At 55.9% G+C, this 15383-nt stretch overlaps 1 long non-coding RNA gene across 1 annotated transcript; it reads left to right on the plus strand.

The window, feature by feature from the left end:
• Positions 1–3487: 3487 nt before the first annotated feature.
• Positions 3488–5052, plus strand: LOC140845495 (uncharacterized). Its single transcript, XR_012124298.1, has 2 exons — positions 3488–4224; positions 4582–5052. It is a non-coding gene; the product is annotated as an uncharacterized lncRNA (long non-coding RNA).
• Positions 5053–15383: the final 10331 nt, after the last annotated feature.

Raw genomic sequence — 15383 nt, forward strand, 5'->3', positions numbered from 1 at the left:
TTCTGCTGTCCCGACCTGGTAACTTTCAGGACAGGACCTCAGCTGGCCTCAGTGGGGTTCCCTCTGTCAGCAGACATGTAGACTCTCCCCTTCACGTAGCTGTCTGCCCTTGATTGGAATCCTAACTCTCTGCAGGCTAATGTGGAAAGATGTTCTGGTCTCTTCATTAGTTGATGTCTAAAAAGGAGGAACCTGATCAGATGCTAGGACCCCAAAGAAATGTCTGAGTACGCAGTACCCAAGCAATAGCATTTTTTATTTCTCTCTGGAAATAAGCCAGAAACAGGTAAACTGCCAACTGGGGGCCCTGTGGGTCAGTGTCTCTGGTTCACAAGGAGGAAAAGCGAGTGAACCTGCTGTGAGAACCAGACCCTCCCAAGAGGGATCTCATGCCAGTGTATTCCTGACTAGGACAGGGACAAGGCTCAGGAAAAATTCTGACTCCCCTGAAGGCTCAGCTCCTTCTATCACCTCCTTGATTGTAGCGTTGGGTAAAATATCCCTCTCAAGATTCGTAGGCCCTCCTTCATTGCAGGTCATACTATTACAACAACGAACAAAATACAAATAATTGTTTCTCAAGATTCTTGGGGCTTCAGGAGGCCACTTGGGATGGGTATAAAAATGTGCAGTTGTTTGTACAGTTCTTGTAAACCAGCATTTCACGTAAATTCAAACCTAAAAAGGAAGTAAAGATGAAACAATTAATTGCACGTTTTCTGTTTGCGAATATCAAAGCATGTTCACTATAACACGCCCCGTGCCTGTGTTCCACATCCCCAATGTTACTACGTTGCCTAGAACTCTTAACTGGGAAAGATTACCCCAGTGCACTCGAGGGCCTGGCTACACCGTTAACAGCTCCCCCCAGAGACGCTTCCCCACTGCACGGCTGCCTCATCTCTGCCTCTGGCTCCCCCTGAATAGCACACGGTGCCCTGTCACGTAGCCATACAAATGAACTGTCCTTGTTCATTATTTGTCATCAGAATTCTGGGCTCTGGGAATAAAATGGAGACTGGGCAACATGATTTGCTTGTGTCCCAAAGATGACACAGACCCCCAAGCGCAGTGCCCCTGTTACTGTGGACTGGTTTTCTGCACTTGAATGGCCCTGTAAGGATAAGCTTCCGCTGGGCCCTCAGCCCGGGGTTCCCGGCTCCCTGCCCACCATATACATGCTGGTGGCCCTTGATGTCGACTGCTCCCCAGCACAGACTTGGTGTGCTATCCCAAGAGGGTCCCACATCAACCAGGACTTTTTCCACTGCTGGGCTCACCCAGTGGCCTCAGCCGACCAATGCCACCTGACCCAGGCCCCATCTGAGCCTCCTTCAGGAGCCCCTGGGTGGCTCTCCTCAGCCCTTGGCCATGAGTTCTGTTCTCTGTAGTCTCGCGAACACTCCCTCCTAGAACTCACCGCAATGGATTTATCCGTTCACGGCTCTGGGGTTGCCTCCTTGGTGACATCAGAGGAACTAATGGCTAAACTCCACTGACCAGCTTTTCTCTAGTCTCCATGTGAAAACTGTATTGAAGTCCAACATTCTACAGTAAAGTGCCTGATCACAAGCTGAATGCTTAGTGGATTTTCCCGAAGCACACAGAACCACATAACCAGCACCCAGCTCTGGCCAGCATCCCAAATTCCACATGCTGTCCTCTGTTCAGGCTCTGGGGCTGCCAGCACCACCGCACATAGGAAGAGTCTGGGTCTCTAAGCCTACATGACCCTTGCCTGTTTCTGAACTTGGTGAAGGGAAATCGGACAGGCTTTGTTTTGTGATGGCCTCTCTTTTCCAGTTTGTGCCCATGAAATCCCTGCCTGCTGTTGGGCCTGCCGTCTACCGTCCACCCCCATGCTGTGTACTTTTCCACGGAGGAGCGTCCCACAGCGGGTCGCGGGTGGACCTCAAGGTTGTTTCCACTTTCTGTCTACCTCAGAGGCGCTGCCACCAGTACTCCTGCCCTTGTCTAGAAGCGAGCTGGTGTGAGCCTCTCGTCAGGTGTGTGCGTGGGAGCGGGAGGTAGTGCCAAGGGGTTAGGATGTATGGGTAGGGCTTCAGGAGATGTGTTGAAGGGTCATACCTGTTGGTACTCCACAGGATCAACTGTGAGATGACTAAGGGAAACCTCGATGAAACGGAGCGGGGTGGCCAGCAGGGAGCCCGGCCACTCCGCTTCCTCAGGGAGGGTCATCCGGCACAGGCCCCGACAGGGAGGCTGGACACGGCCTCTCGGACGAGAAGCCCACCAGCCCTGCAACTCAGCCACGGCCCTGGACTCATGCTTTCCTCACAGCAGCCCATCCCACTTCCTCCTCCTTCCCACGAAATGACCCTCCTCTCTGTGTGACGGGCTTGCCTGTGCTGGCGCCAGCCGTGACTCACACGGCCCAAACTGCAGTTCTCTGACATGCTCGAGTAAACCCGTTCTGACTGTTTTATCTTTAAGGTCAACATTGGACACGTCCCGAGGCTGCCTGTATATGGTGTGGTCACTGCTGACTACTTACTCGCCCCTTCTGGCGTCATCCAACTGTGGCTGCAGGTGGCCCTTCCACCCAGGAGAATGCTGTTGACTCTTCTTGTATTCATTACTCATGGGATGTCATTTTCTGGTAAGAGTTCCTTCAAGAGTTTTGCTCAGACTTCTAGTGGGTGATCTGCTGCTTCAACTGTCAATTTGGAGGAAGATCATTCTATATTATGAATAGGAGTCCTTGAGTAGACATTCATTGGAGGTGCTTTCTCACCTGTGGCTTGCATTTGCACAGTCTTACCAGAACCTTCTCAGAGACAGAAGTAGTGAATTTTTGTGTAACCCTATTTACCAATTTTTTTCTTACATGACCAGCACTATTTTATTCAATTTTTTAAAATTCTTAAATACCCACAGGGCGTCATAGTATTTGTCTCCATTTCCCTTTTAAAAGCACCTGTATTCTTTTAATATTTACAGTGAACTCTACAAACCACCTGAATCTGCCTCTTTTATATGATGTAAATATTGTACGGTACCTCATCTGTCCACCACTTAGTGCAAACAAGTGTCTTTCCCCACTGCACTGCACAGACATCTCCGTCAGAAGGCACACAGATGGACTTCCGTGGCTTTTCCTGAGATCTCCTCTCCTCTGTGAGTCTGTTTTTCCATCCTGACTGCAACCCCACACTGTGGGATTAATGAAGCCATAAAAATGATCTTGAGCGGTAAGAGGTAAATCCCTCCAGCATTTTGCTTCTCCCGCCTTGACTATTGATTGCCAGGCTTTTATATTTCCACAAACATTTGAAAGTTTGCAATCAACCACACACACACACACACACACACACACACACACTCTCTCTCTCTCTCTCTCTCTCTCTCTGATTGGAATTTTATGGAATTTGGAATTTGCAGACTCACTTGGGGAGCACAGCCAGCTTTACTCTACAGGGTCTCGCAATCCATAAGCGTGGTGTGTCCCTCCTAGCAGTGAAGCTCGGGAATCCCACACAAATCTGGGTGGGTTTCTTCTTAGGTATCGATACTGTGGTGCCTCAAAAATGGTACCCTTTTTTGAAATTTCAGTTTCAACTGGTTTGCTGGCCACCAGGACGGCTGCCAGTTATCCCAAAGAGTCTTGTTAAGTATCGGCTGGGCCCCTGTCTTTGAGGGGATGAGCGTTCCCTGGGCTTCCTGGGGTCACTGGGAGGGTTTGAGTGGAATTTCCATCACCTGAGCCAGCTGATGCCTCATTTTCAGTGAGATTGCTGGGCACAGGGTAGGTCTGGAAGGGTCCCTGAGCAAGGAGAGAGGCCTTCCTGGGACCTGCAGGGTGTTGAGCGCCAGGCCATCACCACCTGGGACTGGCAGGAGAGGCTGTGTGCAGGGGAGTCTTTTTGAACTGTGAATAAAATACAATGGACTTGTGTAACTGGTGACTGAACACTGGTCTGTACCCAAGGCCCACAGGGTTCCCTAAGTTTGCTGGTCTTTGGTGACCAGTGGCACTTTAATCTTTGTCTTTCCAGCCAGGGGGTTCCCTCTCCTCTCGCCTAAGTGAACCACGAGGAGCCTGGCCCACGGGGAGCAGAGGAGGTGATGGCAGGCACCTCACGGGGAAGTCCCTCCAAGCTTCTCATCATTTGCAGAGATAACACTTCCTTTCGCTTCCATCATGCAGTGATCGTTTTCATTGGAAACCCCGCTGGGCTTTCTAGAAGGTTTTCAGTGTCTGTGGTATGATCACGTGATGCTTCTCATTTTTTCTGGTAATCTGCTGAATGAACTACAGTAATTCATTTGTTCTGTAGATCTGTAAATCACATTGCAATTCTGTGATTTTAAGCATGAGGAAGCGGAAAAGTGTGTGTGTGTGTGTGTGTGTGTGTGTGTGTGTGTGTGTTCAAATGAACTTTTTAATTTAAAAGTTTGAAGATTTTAGAAAAGCTGCAAAGACAGTAGAATTCCCACATGCCCCACCCCCAACCCCTCTTGTCTCTCATGACTCACGTTGCCGTGGCTAGTTGGTCGCAAAGAATGGATGGCCCCAAGAAAGTCCACATTTTACTCAAACTTCCTTCCTTTTCCCATAAGGCGCCTGTCCTGTCCCAGATTCCGTCCAGGACACCACATTGCCCTGCACCAGGGCCCAACTTGCCCACCCAGGACTCCACTTCTAACGCCGGGTCTGGACTGGGGCTTCTCCAGCCCGGAGAGGATTGTCTGTGACTTCCATCCTTCCAAGGCCTTTGCTGCGTGTGTAGGTTTGAGTTAAACTGCCGTCCTGAGTGTGCTGGGGAGCACGTCCTCTCTGTTTATGATCTGGAAGAGTTGGTATAGGACTGGCACGATTTCTGCCATGAAACTAGTGAGGAATTTGCCAGGGAAGCAGCCTCTGGTTGGACAGGTTGTTCAGAAAGGATTCAGGACCCTTCAGCTTTACAATCTCATGATGGGTCACATATGATGAAGTGTTTTTTTTTCAAGGTTTTAAATTACCAACAATGAATGAGCCCCGGACACCGCAGGCCCCCATCCTGGAGCCCAATAAAAGCAGAACCCCAAGGCTTGTGCTCACGCCCTTTCTTGTTTTCCTCCACCTTGCTGTGTGTCCCCAGGCATGCTTTGTAAGCCCGGGTTTTGTAAGGAATACTCCTTGGTGTTTCTGTTCCATAATGGTTACCACTGAAGGGTGTCTTGCAATCTTAAGGACGGGGCCGGGCCAGCATGTTGACTCATGCTGAGACCTGCGCAAGCAAGCAGGGCCCCTGTTGTACCAGAGCACAGATGCCTGGCTCCTTCCTTGCCCACGGTTGGCAACCCCCCTGGGTAACAGCAGCCAGCACACGAGGTGGTGCCTGTCAGGACTGCTGGGCAGGCCTCTTTGAACACAGATGGCATGAGAAGGTGCAGAGAATCACAGACACTGGGGAGAACAGGTCTGGGGCAGGTCCTGAGCAGGGCCCCAGATGAGGCCTCCACCTCCCCACCAGGCCCCACAGTGGCTGCAGCCGCCCAGGTTCAGGGGTCGGCCGCTGGCCTCTGGCCGGACATGGTCCTCAGGTGGGGGCCCTCGGGAGAGGGATGCCTCTCCCAGCATGGGAGCCTGAGTAAGAGGCAAGTGCGTTGCGGAACGGCAGGCTCTGCCCTGACTCCGCACCTGGCCTTGGCGCTTAGGCAAGGCAGGCATTGTCCCAAGGAGCCCATGGTCTGCCAGGCCAGACGCCCACCCCAGACGACCAGAATCAAATGGGTACCGAGGAGTTGCCCTGGCTGTGCTGGGCATCCACAGAAGGGACTGGCGAGGGGTGGGTTCCTTGACCTCCAGCAGTCCTCTCACCTGAAGGCATCGCAGGAGGCACTTGTACTGACTGCCCCCGAGGGGTACATTGCCCTCCACGACAGTGCACACCGCCCTCTCCTGGGCTGAGCAAGGTGGCCGAGAACATGCTGTCAGGACAGGAGAGAGCAGGCCCAGGGCCATGGGGCTGGGCACAAAGGGAGAGCGGACTGCCCTACCCCCTGAAAGTGCCAGGTGGGCAGCCTATCCTCCTAAGGGGGAAAGACCAGAAGTACTCACGAATGGAGACTGTCAGTGCCTGATCTCATAGGCACATGTTCTGATGGCACCACAGGTGACGCTGTTCACGCTCACACAGTCATGGCATTTCAAACTATAGGCCCCTGAGGGAAAAGAGAACAGAGCTGTCCTCCTGCCCCAATGTGTGTTTCTCTCACCACGACCCGCTGCCTCCTCCGCAGCTGGCCCTGCGCCTCGGTGGACACCCTCAGCCCTGCACAGCTCTGCCTTCCATGGGCTCTGACTCTGGGCAGGATGAGCCCAGGGTAGAGACCAAGTGCCCAGGCATGTTCCCTGCTCTGGCACAGGCCCTAGGGAGCCCTACCCTGGGCGTATGGGGCCCACCTGTGCCAGGAAGGCCTGACAGTCACAGTCACAAAAGGCCAGCACCCTTCCAAACTTCCCTGCACACAGCCTCTCCTGCCAGTCCCAGGTGGCGATGGGTCGCCGCTCGAGACCCCACAGGTCACAGGCAGGGCTCCTCCCTCCCGACTCTCTCCTTGCTCAGGGACACTTCTGAACCCACCCTATGCCCCCCAATCCCACTGGAGATGAGGCATCAGTTGACTCAGGGGATGGAAATTCCACTCAAACCCTCCCAGTGATCCCAGGAAGCCCTGGAAATACTCATCCCCTCCAAGACAGGGGCCCAGCTGATACTTACAAGACTCTCTGGAACAATTGGCAGCCGTCACGGTGGCCAGAAGCATCTCCATGGTAAGGAACAAGGTATAGAAAAGCATCGTTTCCCTTGGGATCCTGAGTCTGTAGGTGAGGAGACCCAGGGCCCAGGTCAGTGAGGCCAGGGCTCCTGTGCCCAGCTTCTGGCCTCCCAGCCTCCAACAAGACATCACTCTTGGCTACCCTTCACCCCTGCACACCGCTTCCGCTCTGGGCTGGGAGCTCCTCAGAGCAGAGTCGGAGCCAGCGGCCGCCCCACACGGGAGGGCAGCCCCAGGCTCATGCCTTCACTTTACCCGGTGTCAGCCTCCCTGCCCTCCCTCGGGCAGACTGCAGCCAAGTCCGTGAGGTCCCGGGGCTGCATCCGCAGGAGCACATACGACACAACCCACAGACCCCAGGAGCACTGCCAAGCTCAGGGCCGGGTGACCCAGAATACCACCCCCACCCCCGCCTAGACCTCAGGACGTGTGAGAGGCAGGGCTAGGGGCTGCTCATCAGTACGGCCAAGGGTGAGTCAGCCTGCAGCCCAGCTCACCCACGGTCCATGTCAGCGTCAGAGCCCTTCAGAATGGCAACGCAGACATGAACAGAAGGACGTTACAAAACCCATCGCGGAAAGGACACACACTCAGCAGAGGTGGCGTGAGAAGGGACTCGGGTGGACAGTCAGGAGCTGAGAAACACACGTGGGAAAGGAAGAGACTAGAGACTGGGTGGAATCGGCAGCCATGCAGCCTCAGCAAAAGGGAACGCAGGGGATGTGCACCCCGTGCCCAGGGAGCAGAGGAGGGAATGCCCACAATTGGCAAGGGGACTCCGGGCGACCGTCCAGCTGTGGGCATCTGTGCACTCGGACTCCTGGGAGGGGAGGACAGAGAGGCGGAGAGAGAGGGCGAGCCTTTGGAGAGACGGCGGCGGACACAGGCATCTTCAACCGGGGCATCAGCCACAGCCTAGGAGCGCAGCGCAGCGGGCGCAGGAAGGACGTGGACAGGGAAGACCCACCCTAGACGCACCCCGGGTGAGGCGAGGGAAGCCGTTCTGAAACCTCGAAACCCGAACACAGCCAGAGGGGATGGGCCGGACCTTCGGGAGGCAGCCCCTGACCACCAGTCTGCACACAGCTGGAGGGGCGGCGACGCCCCAAGGACAGCCGCTCCCAGGGCTGCACCGAGCGGAGCCCATCACCGCGGTGTTTCTCCCACCAAGAGAAACGCACCCCACCGTGTGGGTGGAAGGAAGATGGCTTGAGACTGAGAGAGCTGGCCTGTCTCACCGACGGACCCGCTGCAGGAGAGGCTGTAGGAGTCACTTTAAACGAAAGATGCGACACGCGCCCAAAGCGGAGGAGGCGACAGAACTGAGAGGAGGAAACGGCTCCCCTAGCGTAGGCCAGGGCAGACTTCAGAGCGAACACAATGGCCAGCGCGAGGCACAGAGCCCTCACGTCCAGCTTCCCGGGGTCGGCAACGGAAGCACTTCCCGACCACGAGGTCCTCACCCCCAATACTTACAGGAGAAGATAAGCGCGGTCCACACAGCGCGGCGTAGGGTGTGAGGAGGAGACCTGTGTGAGCAGCGCCCGGGCCCAGCAGGAGTCGGACGCTACGCCCACGCGTCAGAAAAGGGCAGGTTGAGCCAGAATCTGATTTTACATTGCAAAAAACTAGGATAAAGTGCAAATTCACCCCAAAACAGAGGGCCAGGAAATAATGACCAGCGTTGGCTGGTAGGTGTTGGGGGTCTATGTGGTGTAGGTGGGGCTGGGACCCCAGGGTAGGGGGCCTATGTGGGTGTGGGAGCCCCAGAACGCTGTGGGAGGGAGTGTGTGGGTGTCAAAAGCCATAGGGCCTCTCAGATGTTGACACATTAGGGTACAGGCAAGGCCAGATGGGGGGTGGGAGAGAACGACCTACCAGGGGGTGGCAACCCCAGGACCCAGGAGAGGGGGTCTATGAGGTTCCGGGAGCCCCGGGGCCCAGGGGAAGGGGTCTAGGTGATTTCAGGAGGCCCAGGACCCAGCAGAGGGGGGCGGTTGCAGGAGGCCCAGGACCCAGGGACGGGTCTACATGCGGGGAGGTGCAGGACCCAGGGGTGGAATCTATGTGGTTCCGACAGGCCCAAGACCCAGGGAACAGTTCTACCTGGTTCCGGAAGGCTTGGGACACAGGAGTGGGGTCTGCGTGGTTCTGGAGCTGAAGACCCAGGGGAGGGGCAGGACTCAGGTCTGCATGCTTCCAAGAGGCCCAGGACCCAGAGAAGGGGGGGTTCCGCGAATCCCAAGACTCAGGGGAGGGGTCTGCGTGGTTCCAGGAGCCTGTGACCCAGGGGTGGGCCCGAGTAGTAGGATGCTCAGTACCCAGGGGAGGGGTGCACAGGGTACCAGGAGCTGGTCAGGGAGGGGTGGCCCATGCCGTGCTGGGAGCCCGGGCCTACTAGAGGGTCTATGTGGTTCGGGGAGGTCCAGGACCCAGGGGTGCGGTCCGTGTCTGGAGGGCGGGGTGCCAGCGGGACCCTGTGCTCTCCTCAGAGCGGCTGGGCAGCCCTCCACCTGCCCTCCGTGGCCCCGTCTGGACCCCAAGCCCCCCACCTTCTGGACGCCTCCCAGGGGGCCGGAGGTGGTGGGCACAGGGGCAGCAGGTGGAAGCATGGAGGCCTCTGAGGTCAGGCCGTGTCCCCAGGGCAGCAGCATGTGCTGACGGGCCTCCCGGCGGGTACGCCCAACTCCCGGCAGGCTTTGTGGAGCTTCCAGAAGGTTCGGACTGGCGTGGGCTTGGGGACGAGCATGTCTGCCTGCGTGGAGGCTTCCGGAAGGTTGGGGGCGTGCTCAGAGGCGAGCAGGCCTGGGGACTGTGGAGGGGCGGTGGGGGAGGTGCTGGAGGGGCGGCGGGGAAGGTGCCAGCAGGTTGACGGTGCTGACTTCCACAGGTGGGATGCCAGGAAGGTTCCAGAGGTTCACGCTGGCCGGGGATGGACGGGTTCCCTCTGGCTTCTGTAGCCTCAGGAGCCCCTCAGAACCGCGGAGGTGGAGGGGCCGAGGCTGACCTGCATGGGTGGGGTGCTGCAGGGACACCCTGTGGTCACGACTCATCACTGGCAATGGCCTGGTGGGTGGATGGAGAGGGAGCCGGAGATGGGGTAGGAGGGGAGGTGGCGCTAGGTGGTAGGGGGCCCCACGGGGGCTGCAGAAAGAGCAGAGCTCAAAACAGGGGTGAGGGAAACTGGGTGCAGCCTTGAGAGAGGAGCAGCAGGGAATCCCACCTAGAAGGCTTGCTGGGGGCTGGGTGAGTGCACGGAGCCCCAGAAGGTGGGTCCCTGGGCCGGAGGGGGCTTGAGGGTGGTGCTGGGCTTTGAATGGCGGTGGACTTGCCCGTGCCAGCTCTAACCTGGAGCCCCAGAGCTGACCCAGTGGCCCGCCCCCCCACGCAGGGCCAGGAGCCACTGAAAATGTCAGCCTTCTCTGCTGTGCTCTTAGCCGTGGGCCTGCCGCTGGTGGAGACAAACAGCACCATGTCTGGAAGACAAAGTAAGCCTGGGTCCCTTTAGCCTCCTGGGCTGGGACGGGAGGGAGCTGGGGTGCTTGGGCAGACACAGGGTGGCCCATGCAGTTTCAGAGTGAGCCACGGTGTCAAGAGGGTGGTCCACTGACTGGATGCTAAAGGTGGAGCGTCTGTGCCGCTGCTGTGCCCACCACCACACCAAGGGCAGGCAGGGGTGGCCCGCCAGCACCTTGCTTTACTCCCCAGCAACTTGCTCTCCCCTCAGTGGCCCTGCCTTCCTGGGAGACATTGGGCTGCGTGACCAGCTCCCTCCATGGGAGGGGGTCCTGCCCTAGTGCTCACCCAATAGCGGGCTGTTGTGCAGGGGCCAGGGTGCAGGGCCTAGAAGGGCAAGGAGGGTGCCAGAGGAGGTTTGGTGGGTGAGGACCAGTGGGCCAAGAAGGTGGATGGGAAGGGCTGGTGGGAGCAGGTGCCAAAGTCCTGGGGTCTCTTCCTAGAGCAGTTAGATGTGAAATGCTAGGTGGTGTGTGTGTGCACACGCGAGCTCATGTGTGATGGCTTGGGTACATGCTGTGGGTGTTCCCGTGTGGAGTGTGAGCACGTGTGTCCAGGGTGACAGTGTGTCTGGCTGCAGTGGTGTGTGTGCATGCGTTTGGCGTCTGTGCCATGTGACTGAGTGTGGGTGGGAGAGGGAAGCCCAGGGAGAGAATGGCTGGATGCTATGGGTTGGGGAAGATGGGACATGCTGGTTTGGGCTCACATAGAGGAGGGAGATGTTGGTGTGTTGGTCTGTTAGGACAGGAGAGCATGACACCCCACTTCCTCTTTTTTGCCTCGTCTCAGGTGCTTCACTGCAGTGTCATGTGTGTGAGAGAGAGAATAGTTTTGAGTGCAAAAATCCAACAAATTGTGCCCAGGGTGATGTGTTCTGTTCCACCGTGGCTGTGAGTGAGTATGTCACCATACTGGGGCTCCCCAGGCGGGCCGCAGTAACTTCCTGCAGGCATTAGGGTCTGTCTAGTTTTCATCCAGAGACAATAACTAATAGAAAAGTGACCTTTCTACTCAATTTGGAAAGTTCTGGGAAGCCAGGAGTTCAGTACAAGCAGGTGATGAAGACCCTGCTCACCGGCTCCTGGAGGAACAGTCCCCACATCAGGCTACGATGTTGGTCACAGAATACTGTAGTGTGGAAAGAAAATACTAGAGATTTATTCTCTCTCTTCTATTTTTTTTTGCCAGTTGGATTTTTTTCATTTTTATTTTGGTATCATTAATATAAAATCACATGAGCAACATTGTGGTTACTAGATTCCCCCCATTATCAAGCCCCACCACACACCCCATTACAGTCACTGTCTGTCCATCAAGCGCAGTGAGATGCTGTAGAGTTGCTACTTGTCTTCTCTGTGCTATACTGCCTTCCCCTGCCCCCCCCGACATTATGTGTGCCAATCATAATACCCCTTAATCCCCTTATCCCTCCCTTCCCACCCACCGTCCCCAATCCCTTTCCCTTTGGTAACTGTTAGTCCATTCTTGGATTCTGTGAGTCTGCTGCTGTTTTGTTCCTTCAGTTTTTTGCTTTGTTCTTATACTCCACAGATAAGTGAAATCATTTGGTACTTGTCTTTCTCCACCTGGCTTATTTCACTGAGTTATTCTCATTTATTTTTAAATGAAAAGTTAAGCTTTAATGGTTTCAAATGTCCCATTGAGAACGGCTCTTAAAGAGATGTACGTAATTAGGCATGTGGGCTTAAAATATGCTCTGAAACAAGTGGGCGTGCTTTAAAATGGTTGGGCATTGCGGCTCTGTCACCTGTAATTCACCTGAGAACTTCTGGCCACAGGAAGCCCTCCCTCCCAAAGGTGCACCTGAGGGCCCAGCATTACCTGGCTGGGCTGGACAATAGAGGTTCAGTTCCTTAGCCACTTCTGGGGGCCTTCCATGTTCCAGGGAATGTGTGAGGTGCTCAGTACAGGCTAGGACTCACTTAAGCCTCACATGGACATTATAACTAACATGGGAAAGCAATTTGCACAATGAAACGTGGATCAGGTAAAGTCATAAGACTGACCCCATGGCCCATTGCTGAGCAGTGCCCCTGGACAGGTCATTGTCACATCACTGTCACACCCAGGCTGTGGGCAGCGGCTCACTGTGGGCAGCGGCTACCAGCCCTGGGCAACACCCTGAATGGCCAGGAGTGCCATTCTGGTGTGTTTGTCTGGGGCCGCAAAGGCCTGCGAAGCCCCGTGTTTGAGAAGTGGAGAAAGAAGGAGCTCGCACAATCCCAAACAAAACTCCAGAACTGGTTCCCAGTGCCTGTGACAGGCCAGGGCTGGGGATTTGTTGCCACATAAGCCACTCCCCATCCCAGAAGCTGCTCAGGACACAAAGACCTGACCCTGCTAAACCTTTGTGTTAGCTCCTGACTGCCCCCAGGTGCCCTCCTTAAGTGGGGGCCTTTGAGGGGGACACCAGAAGGTCAGCATTGGACAGACACAGTGTTGGCGTTGATGCCTTCAGTTCACGCGATTCCTTTCTTTCTGTCTTTATTTCCTGTTAGGAATATTACCACGTTTCTACTATGTTTCAAAGCAGTGCATGAGGTTTTGTGCAATAGTTGAAACAGATCAAGTGGCACAAAAGTCCTTTGTGCTACTCAAGTCTACACCCTTCCTATATGTGAAGTGCTGTAGTCAATCCTTATGCAATACCCACGCAGCAAACATCACAGACACAGGAATGCATTATACTAAAGAAGCTGCAGGAGGGAGCGACGGGAGCGGCAGCAGTGCTGGGCTCCTGCTTGTGCTGACAGCGCCCCCTGCGTTCCTGGGCCTCAGACTGGCCTAGGCCACAGAGCGCGCCGCAGGCTGGGCCTTTGGGAGCATCCCTCAGACACAGGCAACTTGCAGCGGATGGTTGGACCCTGTCGCATTAAACTTGTTTTCCATTGACTAACTCATGGTCTGACTTCGAGGAGCCTTGGAACAGGAGGGAGGGGACCAAATCCAGGGGGTTGGCCCACACTTGCATTCAGAGCAAGTCCAAACCCTCCTGATGGTGACCCGTTCACCAGGGCTTCCCTCTGAAACCAAGCGCTGTAGCTCTGTCTCCTGCTGACACTCCCTCCTCTTGTGGAGGAAGTGCCTCCGGGCACTCCAGTCTTGGTGGGTGGGGACCGGAGGACCACCCATGGGGAGCAGTGTTCAGAGGCTTCTCACCTTTGGGGGGCCCAGGGTCAGAGGGGAAGACATAGTGATCTGGGCATCAGACACCCCAGGGAGTGAAGGCGTCTGCAGCATGGGGGGTGGGAGACACCCTAGGGGCAGCCCTCTGCTGGGTGGGGTGGGGGGCACCATGGCTGCTCTTCCTCAGCTCCCCAGCCAGGGCCTGGGAGACAGAAGATAAGGAATTCTGTGGAATGAACTTGGACTTTGCCCACCAGCTGGGCTCACAGGTTCTTCCACATGCATCTGCACGGCAGCTGAGACTCGGTGGACAGCCAGCTAGACTAGACAGCAGGAACAGCCTCCTTCCATTTTACAGTGGAGATGGCGCCGGAAGTCCAACCCTAAGTACTGCCCAACCTGAAGCACTGCCCAAAACACATGCTTTCTCCCCCTCGGGGCTGGCCCGACGTCAGTGTCTGGCTGGGTGCAGCCCTGCCCGCTGCTCACCTTCCTCCCCCTTCTTGCCACATCCCCGGCCAGCCCCTGACTGGTCCAACCTAGGGAGAATGCTGCCGGGGCAGTCTGGGAACCTTCCAGAAAGAGTCTCAAGGCAAGAAAGGCAGGGTGGGGCAGGCGGAGGGTGACCTCTGCCATCCCTGAGGCACAGAGGAGGACCATCTGTCACATTGGAACGCTCCAAACCGGGGGCCTGGGTACACCCTGGGAGACAGTGAGGAGGGAGGGAGGATGGGAGCTGCAGCAACTCCAGGACGGGAGAGGGTTTCCTGCAGGCATAGGCTCCCCACCCGTGCCCTTTGCCAAGCACAGGCTTTGTGCTCACACCAGCTGCTCATGCCTGCAAACCCCAGGAACACTGTCTCCCTGGCCACTCCAACTCCCATCCTGGCTCTGGAGCTTGGGGGGCAGCCGCCCAGAAACAGCCAGACAGGTAAGAGGTCGGCCACATGAGTTTCCATAGCAACCAGACACCAGAGTCTTCAAAAAGGGGAGGTTACACACAGTGTAAACTTAACAGGCAGGAAATAAATGTGCATGCGGAGAGTTCCTAAATCTGGCACTGGGGAGTCTCTGGTGATGTGGTGAGAGGCACTTTCAATGACTTGATAATGTCAGATATCAAATCATTGTGGGATGAAGCGTTCAAATGATTGGGGGAGGTATTGTCCCCATTGTGAGACACCCTTCCTAGGAGTCACTGGGAGGAAGGAGAGAGCGTATAGTGTTCAGAACAGCGGCCAAGGGCCCACAAAGGTGCTACCTTGTGAATGCAAAGCCTCAGGAGTCTTTCTCTGCTGCCATAAGGAGTCAGTCAAGTGAGGGATTGAACTGGGACTCAGCGGCCCACCTGCTTGCCGGGTCCTTGTGCAGACACAATGGGTCAGCATCCAGATCATAGGAGGGAAAACCAACAGAGCAGACGCTTCTTCCCGTCAACCGGTGGAGCGGTGGGCAGCAGACACAGCGAGACCATGGTGGGAGGAGCCGGGGCGCGGGTATTCATTCCCAATGGCCACATTTGTCTGTGAAGCAGAATATAGAGCATCTGCCCAGAGAATGAGAGCACACGTAAGATTGGGCTTTAGGTGGCATGATGGCAGCTTAGGACAGTCCCTCAAGGCCATGGGAAAGGAGGTCATGGGATGACCCAGCAGAAAGGAGGTCAGGGCTCAGCTAGCATCAACTGTGGAGAGACCCAGAGGAGCCTGCTGGTGGGTGTTGCCCAGGAGCACAAAAGGCACGTGGCTGGATTGCGCCTGGGCATGAGCTCCTCCATGAGCTAAAGGGCAAGAGAGAGTTGCAGCCCGTTTCAAGGGAGCAGTCAGGTGAGGATCTGTGGCAGCTTGGCTGGGTGGAGAAGGGAGGCCAATGGCAGCAGGACCAGGCCGGGCACAGGAGACAGAGCAGTGTGCTGGCAATACTGGGAGAAG

Source organism: Manis javanica, chromosome 2 (assembly GCF_040802235.1).
Source record: "Manis javanica isolate MJ-LG chromosome 2, MJ_LKY, whole genome shotgun sequence".
Taxonomy (NCBI): domain Eukaryota; kingdom Metazoa; phylum Chordata; class Mammalia; order Pholidota; family Manidae; genus Manis; species Manis javanica.